We start from the raw sequence: 19,126 nt of genomic DNA, 5'->3' as shown, positions 1-19,126 counted from the left end.
CATGTAAAAGGGATGTCTGGCTTTGGGGAAGCATAACTGACTCTTTCGTGGAAGATTTCTTTCCTCTAGATCCCTGTCTTCCAGGGGAGGAACAAAAGCTTGTGTTTAACTAAATGAACAAACAAGTTTAATTTGCACTTGCAGAAATGTGGTTTCAAATTCTGGAAGGGGAACGCTCTAACTCGTTCTCTTGAATGAGCCCAAAAGCTGGCTCCCAGTGACTCTTGTTCCTCTTCCACCACAGCCTAGATTTTCCTGGGAGCACCCCTCGGGAAGCAGCAAAAATGGCTTTCTTCTCCTCCCAGAGCCCCTGCCGGAGCAGAGCAGGAATGGAGAGATGGCAGACCCATTGCACAGTCGTCTGCTGCTTCGCCTCTCCTGCTTGGAAAGCCAGGTGCAGTGGGAGCAACGGGGCTACGCGAGGGGTATAACCATGGACGCTGTCCCTGTGCCCTCCACCCCCCACCTCGTGCCACGGGAGCGCTGGGACAAATTCCAACTCTCGTGCATAATTCTCCCCACTTGCCCCAGGGATAGTGTAGCTCTGCACCACCCTTGTTGCCAACCTGTATTTAAATAGTACATCGAGTTCTCAGTTATTAAAGAAGGGCCTGCAGGTGTTGTGTGCGCTGTGGGACATGTGCATCACACTAGATCACTTTTCAACAGTTGAACTACTGGTGTAACGTAATGAAATCTTGAAAGAGCGTACACTTTTCTGGCACTCTTGGAGCAGAATTCTTGCATCAACAACAGGATTTTGCTTTGCTGAAAAGGGAGGATCAGGTGCCTTGCTGTTCTCTCTGTTGCCTTGCCTGCAGCTTGCACTTTTCCTTGGCATATTGCAACCCTTTGATCTGGCTGACACCAAGCCTTCACCACCTCCCTTCACTTTGCAGGAGTGGCAGGATACATTTTTTGTGCTATAGTTACCAGATAATCTGCAGCTTTCTGGTAGGATGCTCATGAGAAATGACAGCAAAGTGGGTGCAGTAACAGAACAAATGTTAATGAGACAATAGTCTACTTTCATTTTCTCCACCTGCCTTCTACATTCTCTTACCTTCAGACATCATTCCTAGCATTTGTTTTAATGAGCTTTTGTGTAGGCTTGCTAGCAGAATGCTTTTAGTTGTATTTTTAAAGCAGAAAAGCATGCTTATCAGGCAGGATTTTTCAGTCCTTTGCCGCTCCAATTAAAATATTTGCAGAAGAAAAAGAGTAACTACGTGGTAAGTTGCTGATGACTTGTTTGTGGTCTGCATTGTTTTCTGGATTCAAAAACCACTCTCACCTCACTTGATAAAACCTGACAGAGAAGAGTGTTTGTACAGGATGCCTTCCACAACTGCTCCAGAGCAGAGGTTTGAAAGCCCCTCATTATTTTTTATTTAGCTTTTTGAACAAAAATTGTTAAAAAACCTTCACTTACCAGAAACTTTCGGGAGGGCAGAAAAATGACACTGCAGAACTCCCCCTTTTCTTTGTCTTGTTCGATTAGTGGATATTTGCACAATATATCTGCTCAGGCTCTTGGTGCCTTCCCTTTCTGATATTTCTGGCTCTTTAACAAGGGAAGAACTCATTTTTTATGAATCACTAACCTTTAATAAGAAAACAGAGAGCCTGGCTAATTTCCACCATTACAAATGGAATGATGAATATTGTACAGATCTGTGGTTTTATAGATAAATTTATTAGCTAACAGTAAGGCAGATGAATGCAGGAGTCCCTCTTCATAGAAGCCCGAAGCCTCGTATTGCTCTGCGATATACAATACATACTGCCGGTGTGAGACAGTCCCTACTACAAACCCCTTGCAGCTGAAATGTGTCATTCAAAGGACTGGGAGAAAGGAAGCAATGCTAGTCACTGGTACTTGGACAGGAAAATTAAGTTACCAGTCCAAGGATGCAATGTGAGTCTGTGTCAGAGGACAGAAACCAGGACAAGTCCTCTGAGTTCCCCGGTCAGTGCCTCTGTCAAAAGATTGTTTCTTTGTTTATTCCACAGTTTAATATTCCTTTTATGGTTTGGAGGTATGACAGCAGGAATACCACCACATACTTGGACAGCTTAAAGGCAAACCTGAGAAATCAGGAAGGTTACCTGATGATGCTCACTTCAGCCCATGATACCTTCTGGAGTTATTTTCTGACCAAAGGCGTTGCCTCAGACAGCCAAAGAACACGCAAGTACTCACTCCTCAAACTAGCAGACGTCACTTGCTTCTGCCCTCTCTGCCCACTTCCTTTTTCTCATAGAAATTGCTGAGGATCATTCCTAACCTATCAGGATGTGTCTGTGGCATCGCTCCAGGCAAGTAAACAACACTAGACAGTTTGGGAATACCAAACCGGGAAGGGTTTAGAAGCACGATCGTGGGCTGTCTCCTTCATTGTGTTAGCGATTGAACCACCCAGTGCTTGTTTCCTCCAAATAGCAGTCCTGTAATTGTTTCCTCTTGTCTAGTTCATTTTTAGAACTGTTTTAATTTCTCCTATTGTTGACCTTGCTAGTTTAGTCTATAATGCTTTACATACACATGGAAAAAAATAACAGCTTAACAGCACCTAACTTCCTGCCTTCCACTAGCCTCAAGAGTAACTCTCAGGGTAGCACACGTAAGGAACTGGGGAAGATGTATTTTAAGCAGTGATACCACCATAACAGCAGTTTAGAAGGTAAAGCTGCACAGGTTTTAAAATATGAAAGGGCAACTCATGCCATGTGTTGTTCATTCATGTCGCACATGCTGTGGACAATGAGTCTGTGCTTACTAGTTTCAGTTTGGGATGCTGCCCAAGGACTAGCTTGTTGGAGCATTTTGATTACAACTGTATTGGTATTTTGATTACAACTGTATCAGTTTGCTCTGATTTTGGTTCATACTTTTTTCCCCCAAGCAAAAACTCTAAGCTCAATTCCTGAGAGGTGCTGCCTATTTCAGGATGCTAATAGTTTGACCTAAGCTCTCTGATAATTTCCCTTAATATGTATTCTCACCTCCATGTTTCGGAAGAGCTTAGTGTTTCCATCCCAAACTATTTTTGAAGACTTTTACTGATTTCCCAACAATCTTCACATCAATCTGTTCTAAAGTTTTAGCAGTGTATGGCTTAATGTTGCTTTCAAATAGCTGGGCCGTGCTGGAGAAAAGAGCTCATTTTTTCCAGAGGCTAATGGAGTTTTTTTTTTAGGTGGAAGGGCAGGGATTTCTGTCTTTAACTCTTATAGGCTTTAGGTCAGGTCCTGGTTAATGAAGATCTGATATTCTCTCTCAAGAGCGCTGTGGCCATATGCATCCATACTCAGACTTTTTCCCACAGAGCCTCTTAGGTGACCTCCTACTGACCTCCAGCATTTGATGGTATGTATCGTCCGCTACAGAACAAGGATGCAGCACATCATTCCACTGCTTGTGGTCATGTCTGTTAAGTGGCTGGCTCACATCAGTGCTAAGCACCTATTACTTAAGAAGAATGGGGTTAAGATCAAGGTCCCAGGAGGAATTTGTGGTATTGTGCAGCGCAGTGCTGCTCTATGGAGCCCCTGGCTGTGAGCAAGGACTCCCCATTGCTGGGTGAGGTAGCTGTGCACCTGAGAGGCTGCATAGAGAGAGTTGAGCACCTAAGAATGAATTCACAACACCAAGCACTTGGCGTGACAGGACATCTTAATCAAATGCTAAAAAAAAAGAGGTGTCAGGAATATTTTTCTCTCATTTTGACTCTGGCATCTTCATGAGCCTGGGCTTCAGAGCCTCAAACGTCTTTCTCTCAAGAGAAAGTTTGGAAGAAGAAGAAAGTACCCATGCTCACCTTGTGCATAGTGCACATAGAGTGCTCCCTCTATCCAGGAACTGGGAATTCTGGGTTGTATCCTCAGCCTCAGAGGGCTTGACTACACCATTTCCAGATCCCAGAAGAGCCCTGAAACCACCAAGAGATTGGTACTTCTGGGAGAGAAAAACCTCCACCCTTCCTGCTGGAGATGAGTCAGGCCGAGCCAGAACAGGTCATGTCAAAGTTCCAAAAGGAGAGGAAATAAGAATGTACCTGATGCTGTATTCTCCTGAGAGGGGTCTGCAGCAGGGCAGATGGGCTATTCCCATCTGCCCAAAGTGCCTCAGGAGCAGGGACACGCAGCCAGAGAGCCCCAGGCAGCAAAGGTTCACCAAGAGCATTCTCTGTTCGGAGAACAGACTTCAAGACTGAAGTATTTTGATTGCAAACATTGTGGTGGATTTTGTTTTCTTTTTTCCAAGTAAAATCTGTTTTCAGTTAACTTTACATAAAAATCCTGAAACAAGCTGTAAATTTGGGGAGTTTGTTATACTTAGACCAGCAACTATATAATACATAGACAGAAAAGGAGGGAGATGATATAGCATATATTTATATACTCAGTCCTTTTGTTGACAAAGCAATTTTATCATCAAAAAGAACTGTCATGTCTTTTAACCTTAATGACTTTTCCATGTATACAGTAGGGTGACAAGAAACACGCAGGAAGCTCTGTCTTTAGTTTTCTATATATATTTTTTTCTTTTTATCTTTTCACATGTTGTTTCTTGCCCAAAGCCAAGAAGTGAAATGAAGCCTTCAGTTCTTTTCAACCACATTTTCCTTATTCCAATTTTCTTTCTACTTTTCTATTTGAAAAGTAACATGAAAAAGGGCCATGAATGTATAAAAGTAGTCAAGGTCAAATCAAGGTACCGTCTGTGAACAAAAGCACGGATGGAAAAGAGGAACCTACGTCTCTCTTCTTCCTAATGCACCTAGTGCTGGAAGCACGGCTCAGTCACAGAGGGAAGGATGCTTAGCACCACAGGCTGGCAGTGGGAACAGGGAAAAGACTGTGTCACTACTTTGATCAGGAAATGCAGCAAGTTTCATTCATGCCTATAGAGGCTAGCTAGCACTCTTCAATTTGCTGCAGCTCCAAGCTGTACGGTACTTTCCAAAGACAGTTCCAAAAATATCTGCATAGATGACAAAAGGACACTTCTTTCATGTGTGCCAGTGGTACTGTTGCCAAGCTCTGATTCAACAGTAATGCATGCACTTTTCTGAGAACTGAAGACTGTTTTTTTTCTATTTCAGGGTGCTGCATTAATTTATCATAATGTATGAATCATATGACATCAACATTTACTTGAAGTGCAAGACTAGGTCTGATGATAGCTTCTAAATGTATTCAGCCTTCGTCTTTTCTTTGTTCAATGTTTGTCTCCCTGAACATTTTTTCCAGTATTTTTCTTTTACCGAAACACAGTACTCAGTATAACAATGCATTCTGAGCTAACTTTGAACGTAGATTTTGCCGTTATCAAACTATACTGGCCACAATAGCAGAGCATCCAAATGATGAAATAAAACCTGGAAGCTTTCAAGTATTCTCAAACCAAATTTGTGAGACCTTATATTAAAATAAGGACATACGGTTTCTCTTTTCACTAGGCATTCTTCTACCTTCGTTGTAATTACATAGACTTTAGGAAAGAAGGCCTCTTGCGCTCTTCTTAAAGAGAATCGATAATAGGTACAAATTTCAGCATTTCGGTATTTTGTTCCCTTATAGCCATTTAAAAAATGTAAGCATTAACGGAAATGTAATTCTTCAAGCAGTCCTGACTCTCCACTGTTTCATCTGTTATCCTGAACAACATGAGTGATGTATTAAGTAGAGCGGAGTGACAGAGTTTTCCAACCTTCCCATTTGAAGAAAGCAAGAGGAAACCTAATCCTAAAAGGATCCTGACAATGCTGGCTGCCGGACATTTTAATTTTCAGGGACGGGAGAGCTACCGGGTGTTAAAGTGGATATGCTTGCATGCTGCCCGTTACAGAGTAACGCATGAGAGAAAATCCATTTATCAAGACCCTGGCTGCACGTTAGTTTGCCCTAAAAGTAAATACATGGCTGCTTCTCTGTGCTCTCTGAGCAAGTTTGTGTAATAACAACATTGTTTACCCATCTGCACGTGGCTCAGCATGTTATATGGCCTATGTTATGATATTAAAGCTAGTGCTGTGTCACTTGAATGCCTTTCAGTGCATTAAACGACACAGTGAAATGAAGCTCAAAGAATGATGTGACGTTTCTCAATAGGAAGTGTTTATCTCCGTTTCATCAGTGTTTAATTGACTTGCAAACCACTCAGGACTCTACAAACATTAAGTGAAGAGATCTTTACCAGACAGTAACACTTATACATTAAGCATCTTTAAGTACACTTGTTCCCAGTGTAAATGTTCAGTAAATAGCACATTTTAAATAGACACACTCTGAATATTAACGATTTTATTTACCTTTGGGTTTCCCTCTTAACATAATGTGAAGGGAATTCATGCTTAGCATTCTAAAAATATTTATGGTGTTATATAGTGAAATCCCTACTTGCCTTTATTACTTTGTCGTATTTTATTACAGTGCTTTGTAGGGTCCTACAGATAGATCATCAGAAGTTTGTAACTGTCATTAGTGCTTTAAGTAGCATGGTTAGTGTCTATCATATGCAATTTGTTTTCTCATCCTTTCCCCAAGAGGGCAGGCACACAGTGAAATGTTTGGTTTTGGTACAGAGATCTGGCCCTTTTTTGTCTTCCATTCGTTTTTAAAATATACACATGATCATGTAGGACTCTAAGACTATCCCACAGACTGGGATACTCAGCACAGATCCCTGCTATCTTGGGCAACCCTATAAGGATGCCTAGCACATGTATTCCACATGTCCCTATGTACCACAAGCCACCAGCCACCACAGAAAAAAGATTCTGGAAGAGTCTTGTGGCTCTATGTAGTGCCACAAGAGGGAAGCAAGAGAAATCAAGAGCACTGACAGTGTCCTGTGTATGTTTGTTATTTGACTTGCTCATATGGTCCTAGGAAATGATGCATTTACCCCTCTGTATAGAAGCCTCCCACTGCCTCCAAAACATACGTGGTCCCGGCCAATACCACATGATGGCAAAATGTGTTCCTGACGCCAAATCTGGTGTTGGTTTAGGCACCCAAGACAGTAGATTGGAGTGCCAGCCCATCCTGCCTGATATCCTTGGTCTGTGGACAACGTTTAATGCTGCAGAGGAAAGCAAGAAGAAATGATTTAGAAAAGAAAACAATCTAGGAGCCGAGTTTAATACCAGGGAGGAGAGTTTAATACCAAGGAGGAGAGGAAAAATCTTTGGTCCCTGCAGGTGACTACCAGAACATGAAGCCTTACGTTACTACAATATTAATGTTACGCAACTCAACTCATCAACAAAAGAGATCATGTTTAGCATCAGTGCTGATCAAAAGGTCCAGAACTGAAATAGCCAAGGACTGATGGCTCAGACATTAACCTGTAGTTCTACGTTCATCACTATCTTGTCATACAATCCCATCCATAAAGTTATCTTAAAAATAGTTTTGTTTCTGGCTCCCACATTTCTCTTAGGAAGGCCATTTCAGTACCCTGCTTCAATGGTTGAAAAATGTTTTCTAATCTCTACTCTAATTACAAGTGATCACTGTAGGGAAGGCAGGGTCCAAGAAATGGGCCCTGATATGCCAGGCTCTTGGAAGGGAAGTTGTAATAATACTTAGACTCCTCAGGCATTCATTCATGAGTCTCTCTGTCTTCTGCAAAGATTGTTATCCCTATTACACGTGTAGTTTCACTACAGCAGAGCAAAGGTATTGCTGACCATGGTCACTATAAAGCACTAGGAGGTTTATCAGGTTATGCACATCATGCTTTGCAGAAGCCATAAACGGAGTTCAATACATTCAGGTAGCCTGTAGGCTACTGCAGTGTCATGTGCCTTCTGCAATTTCTTCAGTGTTGAAGGCTCCATGCTCAGGTAGATGACATTTCATGTAGCCCAGCAAGGGGACATAAATAAGCAAAACCAGATCATCATTTACTGGGATGAGATGGAAATTCTTCCCTGGCCAGAGATGACAGAAGGGCTGCTGCATCGCCCAACAATTTTTCTAGATCACAGACAGAATTGACCTGTTAAAGCTATGGCTATAAACTCTTCAAAATACTGTCCACTATCCACTCACACAATTCCTGTCTTGATTTAATTTCAGGTCAGTGGCTTTTTACTCATAATTTGTTCTTGTACAAGAAATGGGCTGTTCTGGAGTAACAGTGTGGTAGTAAAAGAAAGGTGGAAGCGATGTGAAGACTAGGACTCACTCCAGGAAAAGATCGCTTCAATTCATTGACCTGAAATCCTACCACTTCTCTCAGGGGAGAGAATAATATGTTGTTCATCATTTTTAAACGCTAAACACAGGTTCTGGGGGACAGAAATGCATGCATATTCCTATATGCATGCCAGCTATTCAGTGGAAGCAGAGAATTATTCATAATTTTGCCAGAGAACTTCAATTCCATATTTGAAAAGGCAGTTTTTTCTGGATCTAAAATATTAGTTTCAATCAGATGAGCTTGTAAACGGCACAGAACTTCTCCAGACTTAAAAGTACGGTGCTTGATATGTAATGATATTTGACTATGGTATAGTCAGACGTCATCCATGCTGACCAGCAAACTGTGCATTTGATAAAGACCAGGAACACTCATTGTCTGAGTGAGACAGATTTCAGTTCAATTTCAGTTCAATTCAGCCAAATTCAGTTCAGAGATCCCTCGGTGGAACTTTCTTTCACAAGTCAATAAGGATATACCACAGCTGTAAGTCTTGAGCTGAGATTTGCCTAAGGGGTTAGGAGCTTCAAGAGTAAATTAAAGGACTCAAGCACTGCAGATGAGCTGCTGATGAGTAGGTACCATGCTGTTTGAAAAGGCAACTTGCATATGTACAGTATTTTTTACAAAGGTATTTAATATGTGTTCAGAGCACTCCTTAAATGTTCAGTCCTGAGGTAGGCTGCAGGTACTCAGGACTGAGAAAGAAGCTAAGCTAAGACTAGGTATCTTCAGTACAGTAGATATAAAGATGCTCCTGAAGTATGATGTAGCTTTAGCATAAATTTTTGAGAGTTTATGGTGATTCATCTGTCTGTACATGCTTGCATGCCTTCTTGGATTCATGAGCAGTGTTGTGGAAGTGTGCATGAAAGTTTTTTAGAAGCAATCTATGTCAGTCCTATAAGCATTTTCCAACTACGTTACTCCAAATACCTTAGCAAGTTTTGCATAGGTCCTACTGTCTTCTTTACTTGAAATAATCATAATAGCATCTCCTCTTAAACCCTGATTAAATATTTGGCAGGCACTGAAAGAATTAATGACAAAGTCTGTAAAATTCTGTATACCACTCATCATATTTCTATTATGTTAATAATCCTTACCTCCAAGATACATCTACTTGCTTTAGAGATCTTTTCTTTTGTTTGCCTGCTTGCTTTTTTCAAATGCGAAACATTTTTGGGTAGTCCTATAGTTCAGACACTGCAGATTTTTCCCTCTGTATCCAGCAAAGCGGTTAAGCAAAGCGAGGGAGAGAAGGTGTTATTATTACACGTCAGCCATTTCTGTGTGGTGGTGTGACAGTGTACATGACACCCCCCCCCCGCTTTATTCGCAGTCAAGACAAGGAACTCAAGTTCTTATCCCAACACACGTATCTCCGTGCGGACAGCACTTCAATTTGCACAGGACTGTTGTTTGTGAACAGCAAAGCCATTCTGCCTTCCCCTCACCTGCCAATCACCACGCTAGTGGCCCTTATCTGACTAGGTGTCAAGGAGGCCTGGCTAGCAGCAAACACTCTCCCAGCACCTGAAAACCATTGCTGGCCTGCCTGTGAGAAAACATGAGGGAAAAGGAGCTGTGCATGTCCCCAGAGCCCCGGGGCAGAACACTCGCAGCAGGGACAGTCCCCTGGTTTTGGAAGGGAACTTGAGCAGGGCTTTGTGGCCTAAAAACATGTAGCAAATTGCTTCTCTACACCAAGTTTCACCTCTAGGTTAGTGAAGCTTATTGGTACAGTGTATATTTTCTAATACTTGCTATTTTACTATGCAGACGCAGTTACATGTGAACTCTCATCCTTTTAGCCGTGCAGGTCCTTCCCAAACAATTTCCATGGCAAGCATAAACAGCTACTTTCTTATGACTTTAAACACCCTTTTTAACTTTCATTGCCACCAAGATAAAACGGCTTCAAACAGAAAATGCCACTAAAACAAACAAACGAACGAAGGGTCATGAGTCCTCAAAAAAAACAATGCTGTAGGTCTATTTTGGTAGTTCTCTTGGCAGAGTAATATGGAAGCTTCTGTGAAATGAACCGCTTCCAAGTTCCAAGGGAACAGGTCATAAATAGATTGTTCAGGAAATTCACAAAGTTAGGGTATGATTATGAGAAATTAGTTGATTAAAGGCAAATGTTTGAATTTACCCATTTGACCAAGTTACAGCACAGTGGACTTCCACCTCCTAAAGACGACACCAGCCTGTTTCCGTTTGTTAACCTTTTCTGTTTTTTTCTAAATTAAATCTCCATCCTTTCCTTAAAGGAGACTTTAGATTATCTGTGGAGCCAGGGATAGTCTTTGAGCAAAGCAAGGAGAGGACATCATAGTACAATAAAGGACACAGAGGTCTCTGTGATGACAACAGGAAAAGCTCGAGAAAGAAAAGAGAGTGGTGCTGAAGGATGCGTGCCAGAGAGGGACTGGGAGCAGGGAGGAGGCTGCGCGGGGTCCCGAGAGGCAAGAAGGTGAAAGAAGAAACTGTTATTTCAAGTGATGGCACAGCTAGGCAGAGAGCAGACCACAGAGCGCAGCCGCTGGCCTCCTGCAGTATTGCAGGGGGAGGAGACACACATGCCCATTTATCTTTAAACTTTGTGAAAGAAATCAAAATGGAATGCTGAAGTGTTTTCAAATTTCCTTTTCTTTTCAAAGGGAAAATGTACATAGGAATGATTCCACCACTGGTAAATGATTTTAAAGGGACAGAATTATAGGAGTAAGGCTTTCTGTTCCTTTTTAGAACCTTTTTTTCTACGGACGAAAATAATTCTACAGCTTTTATATTGTCTTTGTAAAAATATGAAAGAGAATAGATATTTCTTGGTTATGTTCCTATTTTAAATTTTGTCTAAGTAAAAAGATAACTGTCTTCTGGCCACCTCTCCCTACGTATGTAGAGTAAACTGTGAATAGACACAAATTGATCGGCATTGTAAAGATTTTTAGATTAGTTGTAAAAAGAAAACGGCACATTCAAACGTGCCGTGTTATTAATAGTAAAAAGTTTATATTAACCAGGATGCTTCCTCCCAAAGTGTCCTAAAACGTTTTATAAAAAAAAAGTCTAAAGTATACAGTGATACAATATTGACATTCAGTCATTCTTCTATTGAAACACAGCACATTGTTAGCAGCAACACTGCCCAGTGATTTAAGACAGGAAGTGAAATATATTTCATTTAATTGCAGGAGGAATGTATGTGGCCAGTGTAATACTTTGGTTTGGTATTTGGTCACGTCATCCATTTAATAGCTGCGTCATTGTGACATGTGCTATGCAATTCTTCACAGCCCGAGTGGTCAACACCATTTCGTCTAAATGATGGCATCTTCAAGAGCACAGTACTACCCTAAACATCAGTTGGGAACCTGAGTCAGCGCTGACTCAGGGGAGGGGACATGCTAACCTGATAAATTACCAACATCGTTCTCTACTCAATACGAGTGTTTCCTGGACATCTTCTCCTCAAAACAGTGTCCTTGATTAAACTTGTTAGTTTTGAGAACTGAGGAAGTGTTAATGTGTAGGGGACGAAAGCCTCCTTTAGAGAATTAGAGTTACTATTCAATCTGCGCTGGGGGCTATTTTTCTGATCCAGGCAGGCTGGCAAAACAAAATGAAAATAGAAAAACAGTGAAAGTTCTGCAAGATTTCAGCACAGATTTTATTGTAAGCTGGATAAATCCTTAAAACGACTTTCACCAAAGGCTATTCTTTTTCCCAGAAAATTTTTTTACACAATTTGCTTTCCTTAAAAGCAGGATAAATAGCAAGTTAAATTTTGCGGATAGACATGTTTGAACTTGTATGCAACTGATAATTTCCAGTGGAGACACACGCACCGCAGAAGGTTCCCCATCCAGAAGGTGCAGCACAAGCGTCTGTGTCCTTAATCAAAGAGCACATTGTGTTTGCTGCTTCGAAGCTTTTTGCATCCTTTGACCAGCCTGCTGTTCCGGCACTGTTTTCTGAGGTATGTGAAGAAGTATGGCCTCTTCATTACCTCCCCCTACCCTGTTTTGTGAGAGTAAGACAAGTTAATTGTGCTTGACGATATGGATGACCCTTTCAAGTCATGTAAAATGATACTGCCTTGCTTATCACGGGGAGATAACCATTAATATTATGTGTCCCGTCTATGGGAAGAGAAAGGGTCTTGTTTGTTTTGCCTATTTTCAAAGGTAGGAAGCAAAGGGTTTCATGGGGACACCAGCACACAGCAGACAGTGCAGCCATACAAACTGAAATGAAAAGACAGGAACCTGCAATAAAAATGGGTGAAAGACAGAAACCCAGCTCTTTCTTTACAATGAAGCTAAGCCATTTCACTGAGGTGTGCAACAATACAGAAACAGAGTAATTTCATATTTAACTCAAGTAGACCTCCTGGCCAGAACTCCCTCTTGCTCGGTTGCTATTTTTACTGAATGAAATCTGTAACTCATACTCACTTTTGAATTGGTTCATGTATAACAAAATGTCTCATAGTAATCAGCATCTCTCAGAATCTGGGCCCAAAATATTTTGTCCAAATAAAACCAAGGGGATGCAGAGACTAAAGCTTTTGCACTATTGTAACGTTAGCCGTTACTCAATACTTAAATCTAATGGTAAACAACATATCTCAGTAAAAGGGTCTTTATTTGAAAGCCTGGCTACCACTCAGTTTATATTCAATAGTGAGGCAAGGGAGGATAAGGAAGAAATTAGACAGTGATGGGAAAAATTATGAGTTTCATTTTACCTTAGCAAAATATTTTATTACCTAGAGAACATGATTTTCAGCTTAGTTCAGTTTTCTGAGATCACTGGACTTTGTATCTAGCCCTTAAACCACTTATTCAGAAAAACAACTCTCTAAAAAGTCTGAATATAAAATGCACCTATTTCTTTGTAACACGCAACATGTATTGCACTCTGAGGAACGGCATTTTTTAAATCAGTGGAAAATGTCTCATTAGCTTGACCTGGCTTTGGATCAAACTCCAGAAGGTTTTTGAAAACAGCTCTCCAGTGCCTTAGGGCTTCAGATGATAATTTCATTTTCAGAAGCGGAATATTACAGTTTCTACTGCCAGTTTTAAATTGTATGGCCTGCCTGTATCATTTGTGCTAAAACAATATGATAAAAATAATGTGTTTATATTTCATTTAATAGATTTTGCGCTATCTGTGGAACAAGAATGGAAAATATAGAATTGCCAGGCAGGCAAAGAGCTGACGGAGGAAAGGGATCTCTCAGCAAAGCTCAGTGCAAACATGCTGCTTCAGAGAATAAAGAAGATTCCAGATCCCAGTGCTTCTGTAGTCTGGAATAATTAGGGGTTCACTTCCTAAGGCTTAGATCATCTCTTTGACCTCTAAACTTTCTGGTCTTTAGGAATGTCCTCAAAACAGGCAGAAAGCAAACAAGAATTCATCTGCTTTCTTTGAGTTTTCAGGAAAACAGAAAGATATAATGTCTCTAAAATTATTTTAAACATACAAAAAACCTTTTTCTGATTCAATTAGCTAATCAGTTGTCTCAGCTGAATAAAAAGGCAACATATTTCTTATATCTTAAAGAGAAGAAACACATTTTTTAAATTACTCTAAAAGAAAATTACCATTCCTAGTAATAAAGCAACACTTTTTTCTGGAGCAGATATTTTTACATTCTGACATTTGGCTTTCATTGTGGAAAAACAGTCAATTTGAAATTTCTTGAAAAACAAAAATTCTGGTGGAAGCAATCAGACTCCGGGGGTTTGCTTGCTTTGACTCTGCTGAAACACCTCAATATTAACCATTCCATAGATTTGAAACAGTAGATGCATACAGATGTGAAAGGCAGGGTTAGCATACTATGCTGTGTAATGAAAATGAATTAGAATGGGCAAGTCAAAAGAATCAGTACAGCATCTTTCATGTGAATATAGTAATTAAAGTGCCTTGAATCATTCTGACTTCGAAAAAAAATCTGTCACTCTTTTTAACCGCCAAAAGAAAACCTCAACATCATGGTGTCTGAAACACTGCTTCATAGCATGTCTGTGTACCAAGAGACATAAAAAATGATGAAATTGGAAATAAACGCTTCATTAACGCTACAAAAGCAGAAATCAAATTATACACTTGCTAATGGATAGCATGGCATTTACAAGGCTTTACAAGGCAATAGAATCTAATGTTGATATTGCAGTATTGTATTTGAGCAACAACTTATTATAATGGCTGCATTATTTTAGTTTACTTATAGGATAAAATGCTAAAGATTTTAACTTGAAAGAAAATTATACCATTACATGCTGATATTACTTTTTGTGTATTACAGAACAAATGGATCTTCTGACTTCCATTGCACACTGCTGACACTGCCATGAAACTTCTCTTAAAAGTGTTGCATGAAAGGTTCCTTCCTTTCAAAAATCTCATCAGTACAAAAATTACACTAACAATATAGTTACCTTCTTCTGCTCCAAACAGCTAATAAAATAGAATATTAAATTATCAGTTTCTCTGCTACCCTACGAAGAATATTGACTCCAAAAAGGAGAGGTGCCAGAAACATGATGACATCCCCTTGCCCTTACTACTGCTATTAATTTTATGCAGAGGGCACTAAGGTCCAGATCTCAAAGATATTCATGCACCTACTCCCTCTGAAATCATGGTCCTTGTCATGTACTGAAATACCTTGAAGTATTTAAGTTTTACACTGCACTAATAGGCAGCAGTACACAATTCTTAGGCAGAGAGCAGTGCTCTTCCAAATTAGTGAGCTAATATAAATACACACTCACTATGGATTCTACAGTAAAACTTATATTGAAAACAGCTTTCATGTAAGTTTTCATTTTATCTACATGCAATTCCTCAGATATTTTGCTGAATCCTTTGGGAAAAGCTCTTTTTACTTACTATAACCTACATGGAAAGTAATTTGCAAGAAAATATAGTGTGCATAAACTTTAAAGCACTCATAAAACATTATGCACTGGACTAGAGAGGCTACATTACATAGAAAAAATGAACTCTGTCCATAGAGTTATCAGTTAGGTTAGTGGTTAATATGTAATCTTCAATCTACAAACCCTGAAAAATGAACTCTCTGCACTCCATATCACCTGGAAAAATGTGTGGATATAATCACTTTCCATGATCTCATAATTTTATCACTGATTTTGTTAACTTCACACTATTAACCTGAAGAAAAACTGCCTTTTCAACCATTTTTCTGCCACACACAAACTTTTCATGCTAAAAAACTGTTTTAATAGTTCCCCTGCCACATGCAGCATTTTATTACAGCATTTTTACCTCTATAGAGCATTGAAACTACTTTAACACTTCCTAAATCATACAATCCAAAATTGTAACATAGAAATATAAGAATGTCTAGAGGATGTACCTCTGCTACTATTTTACCTAAGTTATTCAAGGATCCAGGCAATTCTAGATCTCTTATATAAATCTGATCCTTACCATGTCAACAAAATTGATTGAGCAAGGCACCACTGTTTTTAAAACCTGACAGTGTTTTTTGTCAATATCTTTTTTTAAAAGCTATGCTGTATTATACCAGCCAAGCCTCTATCCCAAGTCTGATTTAAATATTGAGATTCGTTTAGTGCATTCTGCTCACAAAACGTGATAGATACACGTAGTGCAGAATTATGCAGACACCTTTATAACTGGTTTACCTGTTTCTACTGCGCACGAGAACTCTAAGTCCCACAGAACTACCATTTGTGCTGGGCAAGAATGAATTTGGATATACTATTTTCCTTTAGCATGATCCAGATCCAGAGGAAACTGCTACTCAAATAGAAATAAGAAAGCTCTCCAGCCACATACTCCAAGCTTCAGGGGGACATTGTGTTCCCAAAATATAGACCTGGCAAATCCTGCTTCAGAAACTACGGAAGTGACTGAACTTTTATTGAACCTCAAAGTTTTGGCTTATCTCTTGGGCAATGGCTGGGCTGGTTCTTATTTATATCCCTATTTAAAACAAGCAGATTAATTCTTGGGTTTGCTTTCAAATTCAGTCACACATGGAATGTCTTAATTGTTTGTTAAAGGAACAGCAGGTTGTGGTCAGGGTCAAATACCCTTGTGCTCAACAGATTTTAACTTTGCACAGTACTAACTCTTGAGACTATGATAAGGCAGCCAAGCAAACCTAGAGGAAGATCTCCATTCTGCAGGTGAGGGAAGCGCTGAGTATGCAGGTATGCAAGGGCAAGGAAAAGGGAGGAGGAGACCTGCGTCCATGGGACCAGGCATTCTTTACCATATTGGGCAGCGCAGCATGTATTGGCAAATACACTTTCGGGGCATGCACTTTGGTGAGTATGGCATTCTGTAAGGTGAGCATTAACAACAGTGCAAGATGTCTCTGCTGCGGACTTAATCTGAGTGTTGCCAAAAGCGTTTAGGCATAAGGGTTAGACACCTGGTTCTGCATTCGCTCTAGCAGCTAACTCACCTGCTTTATAGTGAAGGTGCAGGTCAGACCACTGACATGCTGATGGTCCCCCAGCAATGCCATTCCAGAATTTTCTCTATTTTGCTGGGACAGGTAGGCTGCCTTATGAGTGGCTGCCTTATGAGTTACTGGGAAAGGCTCTTTTAGTAGTTTACCCTAGTGCAGCATAAGGAATCATGAGATGTGCAGAAACTGGCAACTCAGTAACTCTTGAAGGTATTGCAAAATGGCTGTTCTCACCCAGACTAGGTTTTATCCAGGTGTGAAGACCACCGCCAATCATTTCTGCTCACCACAAGGTGAAGATCCTCTTCAGATGTATATGAGAAAAGGCCTGGCAGAGTGACAGAACAACAGCAGTACTGCTGAAGAGCTGCCATAAGCCTGAGCACACACATGGGACTAGCACAGTCCAAGAGTCACAGTTGGTTGTGTAGTTTTCAATGCAGAGCCCTAAGGAGCTGGGGAACGAATGCCTTCTGCATGGCTTCCTCGCTGTCTTTCCAAGCCTGATCTTCCTGTTCAGGGACCACCTGCGATGGGGCCTGGGGTTTGGATGGCAATGGTGAAGATAGGGAGAATTCTCTTTTTCCATGACCTACGTCAGAGTCGGTGTAGCACTCTCTGTGATCACCGAGTCCCGTCGCCAGGTAGTGAACAAATCCTCCCCAAAAGGAGAAGCTGCAGGAGTAAATAAGGAGAGCTCCAGCCCCTCGCTACTGTGAGCTGGAAGAAGCAGACAGCTCAGCAGGGAAACCCTCTGCCCCACATCAGCAGTTGGCCCAGGGCATGTGTCTTGCTTGCATGTGAGGCAGCCTCCAGGGAAGGAAGAAGGGTTATTTTAACTCAGTCAAACCCAGCTTCAGCTCTGTGCGCTCCAGCAAGGAGAAGAGAGAGATTTCTTCTTCTGTTTTGGGGACCAAGGGACTGTTTCTGTTTGTTTTCCCTTGGAGAAGATGGATTGCCAACGTTTCCACTTCTGGGAACAAGGAGCCTAGCTTTGTTTATTTTCAGCACCCTTCAGGAAACAAGGCTGTTTGTTAAGTTTATTATCCTGAGGTTGGAGGGCCAGTTCAGTTTCATTGGTAGGTGTGGGGGCACTGTTACTAAATGTGCATGAGCTTTTTCCAAGGGATTGAGCCTTGAAGCAACTCCGTTGCTCCTCAGAATTACCTGATGCCTTGATGTGTCTTTGGCCAAACTTGCCAATTTGAATTGTGACCTGCCAGCACAAGCAAAAACCTTACGTAGACATAAACCTTCAGTTAGTTTTAGTAAAAGAGAAATCTTAAGAGCTGAGCAGAAATCTATCTATTTCCACATGCATACTCTTGTATCAGTTATGTGCAGTGAACGCACAAGTGACTAAGAAAGCCGGTTTACAGCAAGCCCAGCTTGACACATGCCAGTCTCCCATGAGACAAAAAGAAAATCCAGGTAGCATTACACAAGAGAAAGGTACATTTCTTTCTCTGATCTGTTTAGTGCTTACAAGATTTAGATAACATGCTTATCATGAAGCAAACGGAGATATTTTGCAAGTTTTACTTGGTGTGGTAACACCTATTACCCTTTATACCTTTGTAAATACCCTGAAGTTCACAAGAGTAAGGGCATAAATAAAGCTAATAAACACAGCTTGACTGCAAATACCTCTTGGTTTTTCACATACATATCTAATTAAAAGATGAGGACGAATTTTTGTGAGGTGGTAATAAAATTCAATTATTTACATAAATATCTAAACAAAATAGTCACACGGCCAGAATAAGTTACCATCATATTTTTAATTACTGAAGCAAGTTCTGGTAGGAGGGAATGAATAATACTAAAAGATTTAATTAGTGAATTCAGAGAGGGGTTATTTACTGCACTAACATCAACAATGTAACGTCTAACATAATTAAGGATCAAAAAAAGCCTACTACAGCATTAACATCTAACATAATTAGAGATCAAAGAAAGTCTATGAAGCAAGCAAGACCCCTCTTTAGGAAAAGATATGGTCTCCCAGGCTTTAATTGTTGCGTTTCACCCCCTTAAGTTTCTGTTCCAAGTACTTTTATTTCCTCTAGAATATTTAACCATAGATAATTAAATAATTTTTGTAAGGAATCAAATAACCTGCAGCAACAGACTGTTAATTCTACAGAAGGTAGAAGTTAAAAATGGCTGCTGAACACTGACTTGACTATATCATTACTTATGAGAGTAATGGGGTAAGGTGAAACAGGACATGTCACTGTTAATTAACACAAATGCTAACTAAGAGCATTTTCCCAACATGCATAAAGGGTCCTTCTGAGCCAGGTAGTTTCAGAAGAGCTTTGGAATAGCAGGTTTGCCCTATAACCATGGGGTTACAGGGCAGAGGCCTCGTTCTACTTACACTTTGCTTGTCCTTCACCTTTTGATGATTCTCAGGC

General features: G+C 40.5%; 1 long non-coding RNA gene across 2 annotated transcripts in view; it reads right to left on the bottom strand.

Annotated features, from left to right (window-relative positions):
- LOC104145412 (uncharacterized) overlaps window positions 1-19,126 on the bottom strand; it is a 41,993-nt gene that overhangs the window by 18,747 nt on the left and 4,120 nt on the right. Inside the window, exon 3 of one of the 2 annotated variants that reach the window (XR_694322.2) lies at window positions 11,915-12,244. The exons of the other annotated variant lie outside the window; for it this stretch is intronic. This is a non-coding gene — a long non-coding RNA (uncharacterized lncRNA). Of the gene's footprint in view, window positions 1-11,914; window positions 12,245-19,126 lie in introns of those variants that run through there. 2 annotated transcript variants of the gene reach the window in all.

Source organism: Struthio camelus, chromosome 3, assembly GCF_040807025.1.
Source record: "Struthio camelus isolate bStrCam1 chromosome 3, bStrCam1.hap1, whole genome shotgun sequence".
NCBI classification, from domain to species: Eukaryota; Metazoa; Chordata; class Aves; order Struthioniformes; family Struthionidae; genus Struthio; species Struthio camelus.
The sequence above is the reverse complement of the archived record's forward strand: the minus strand, read 5'-3'. Positions and strand labels throughout refer to the sequence as shown.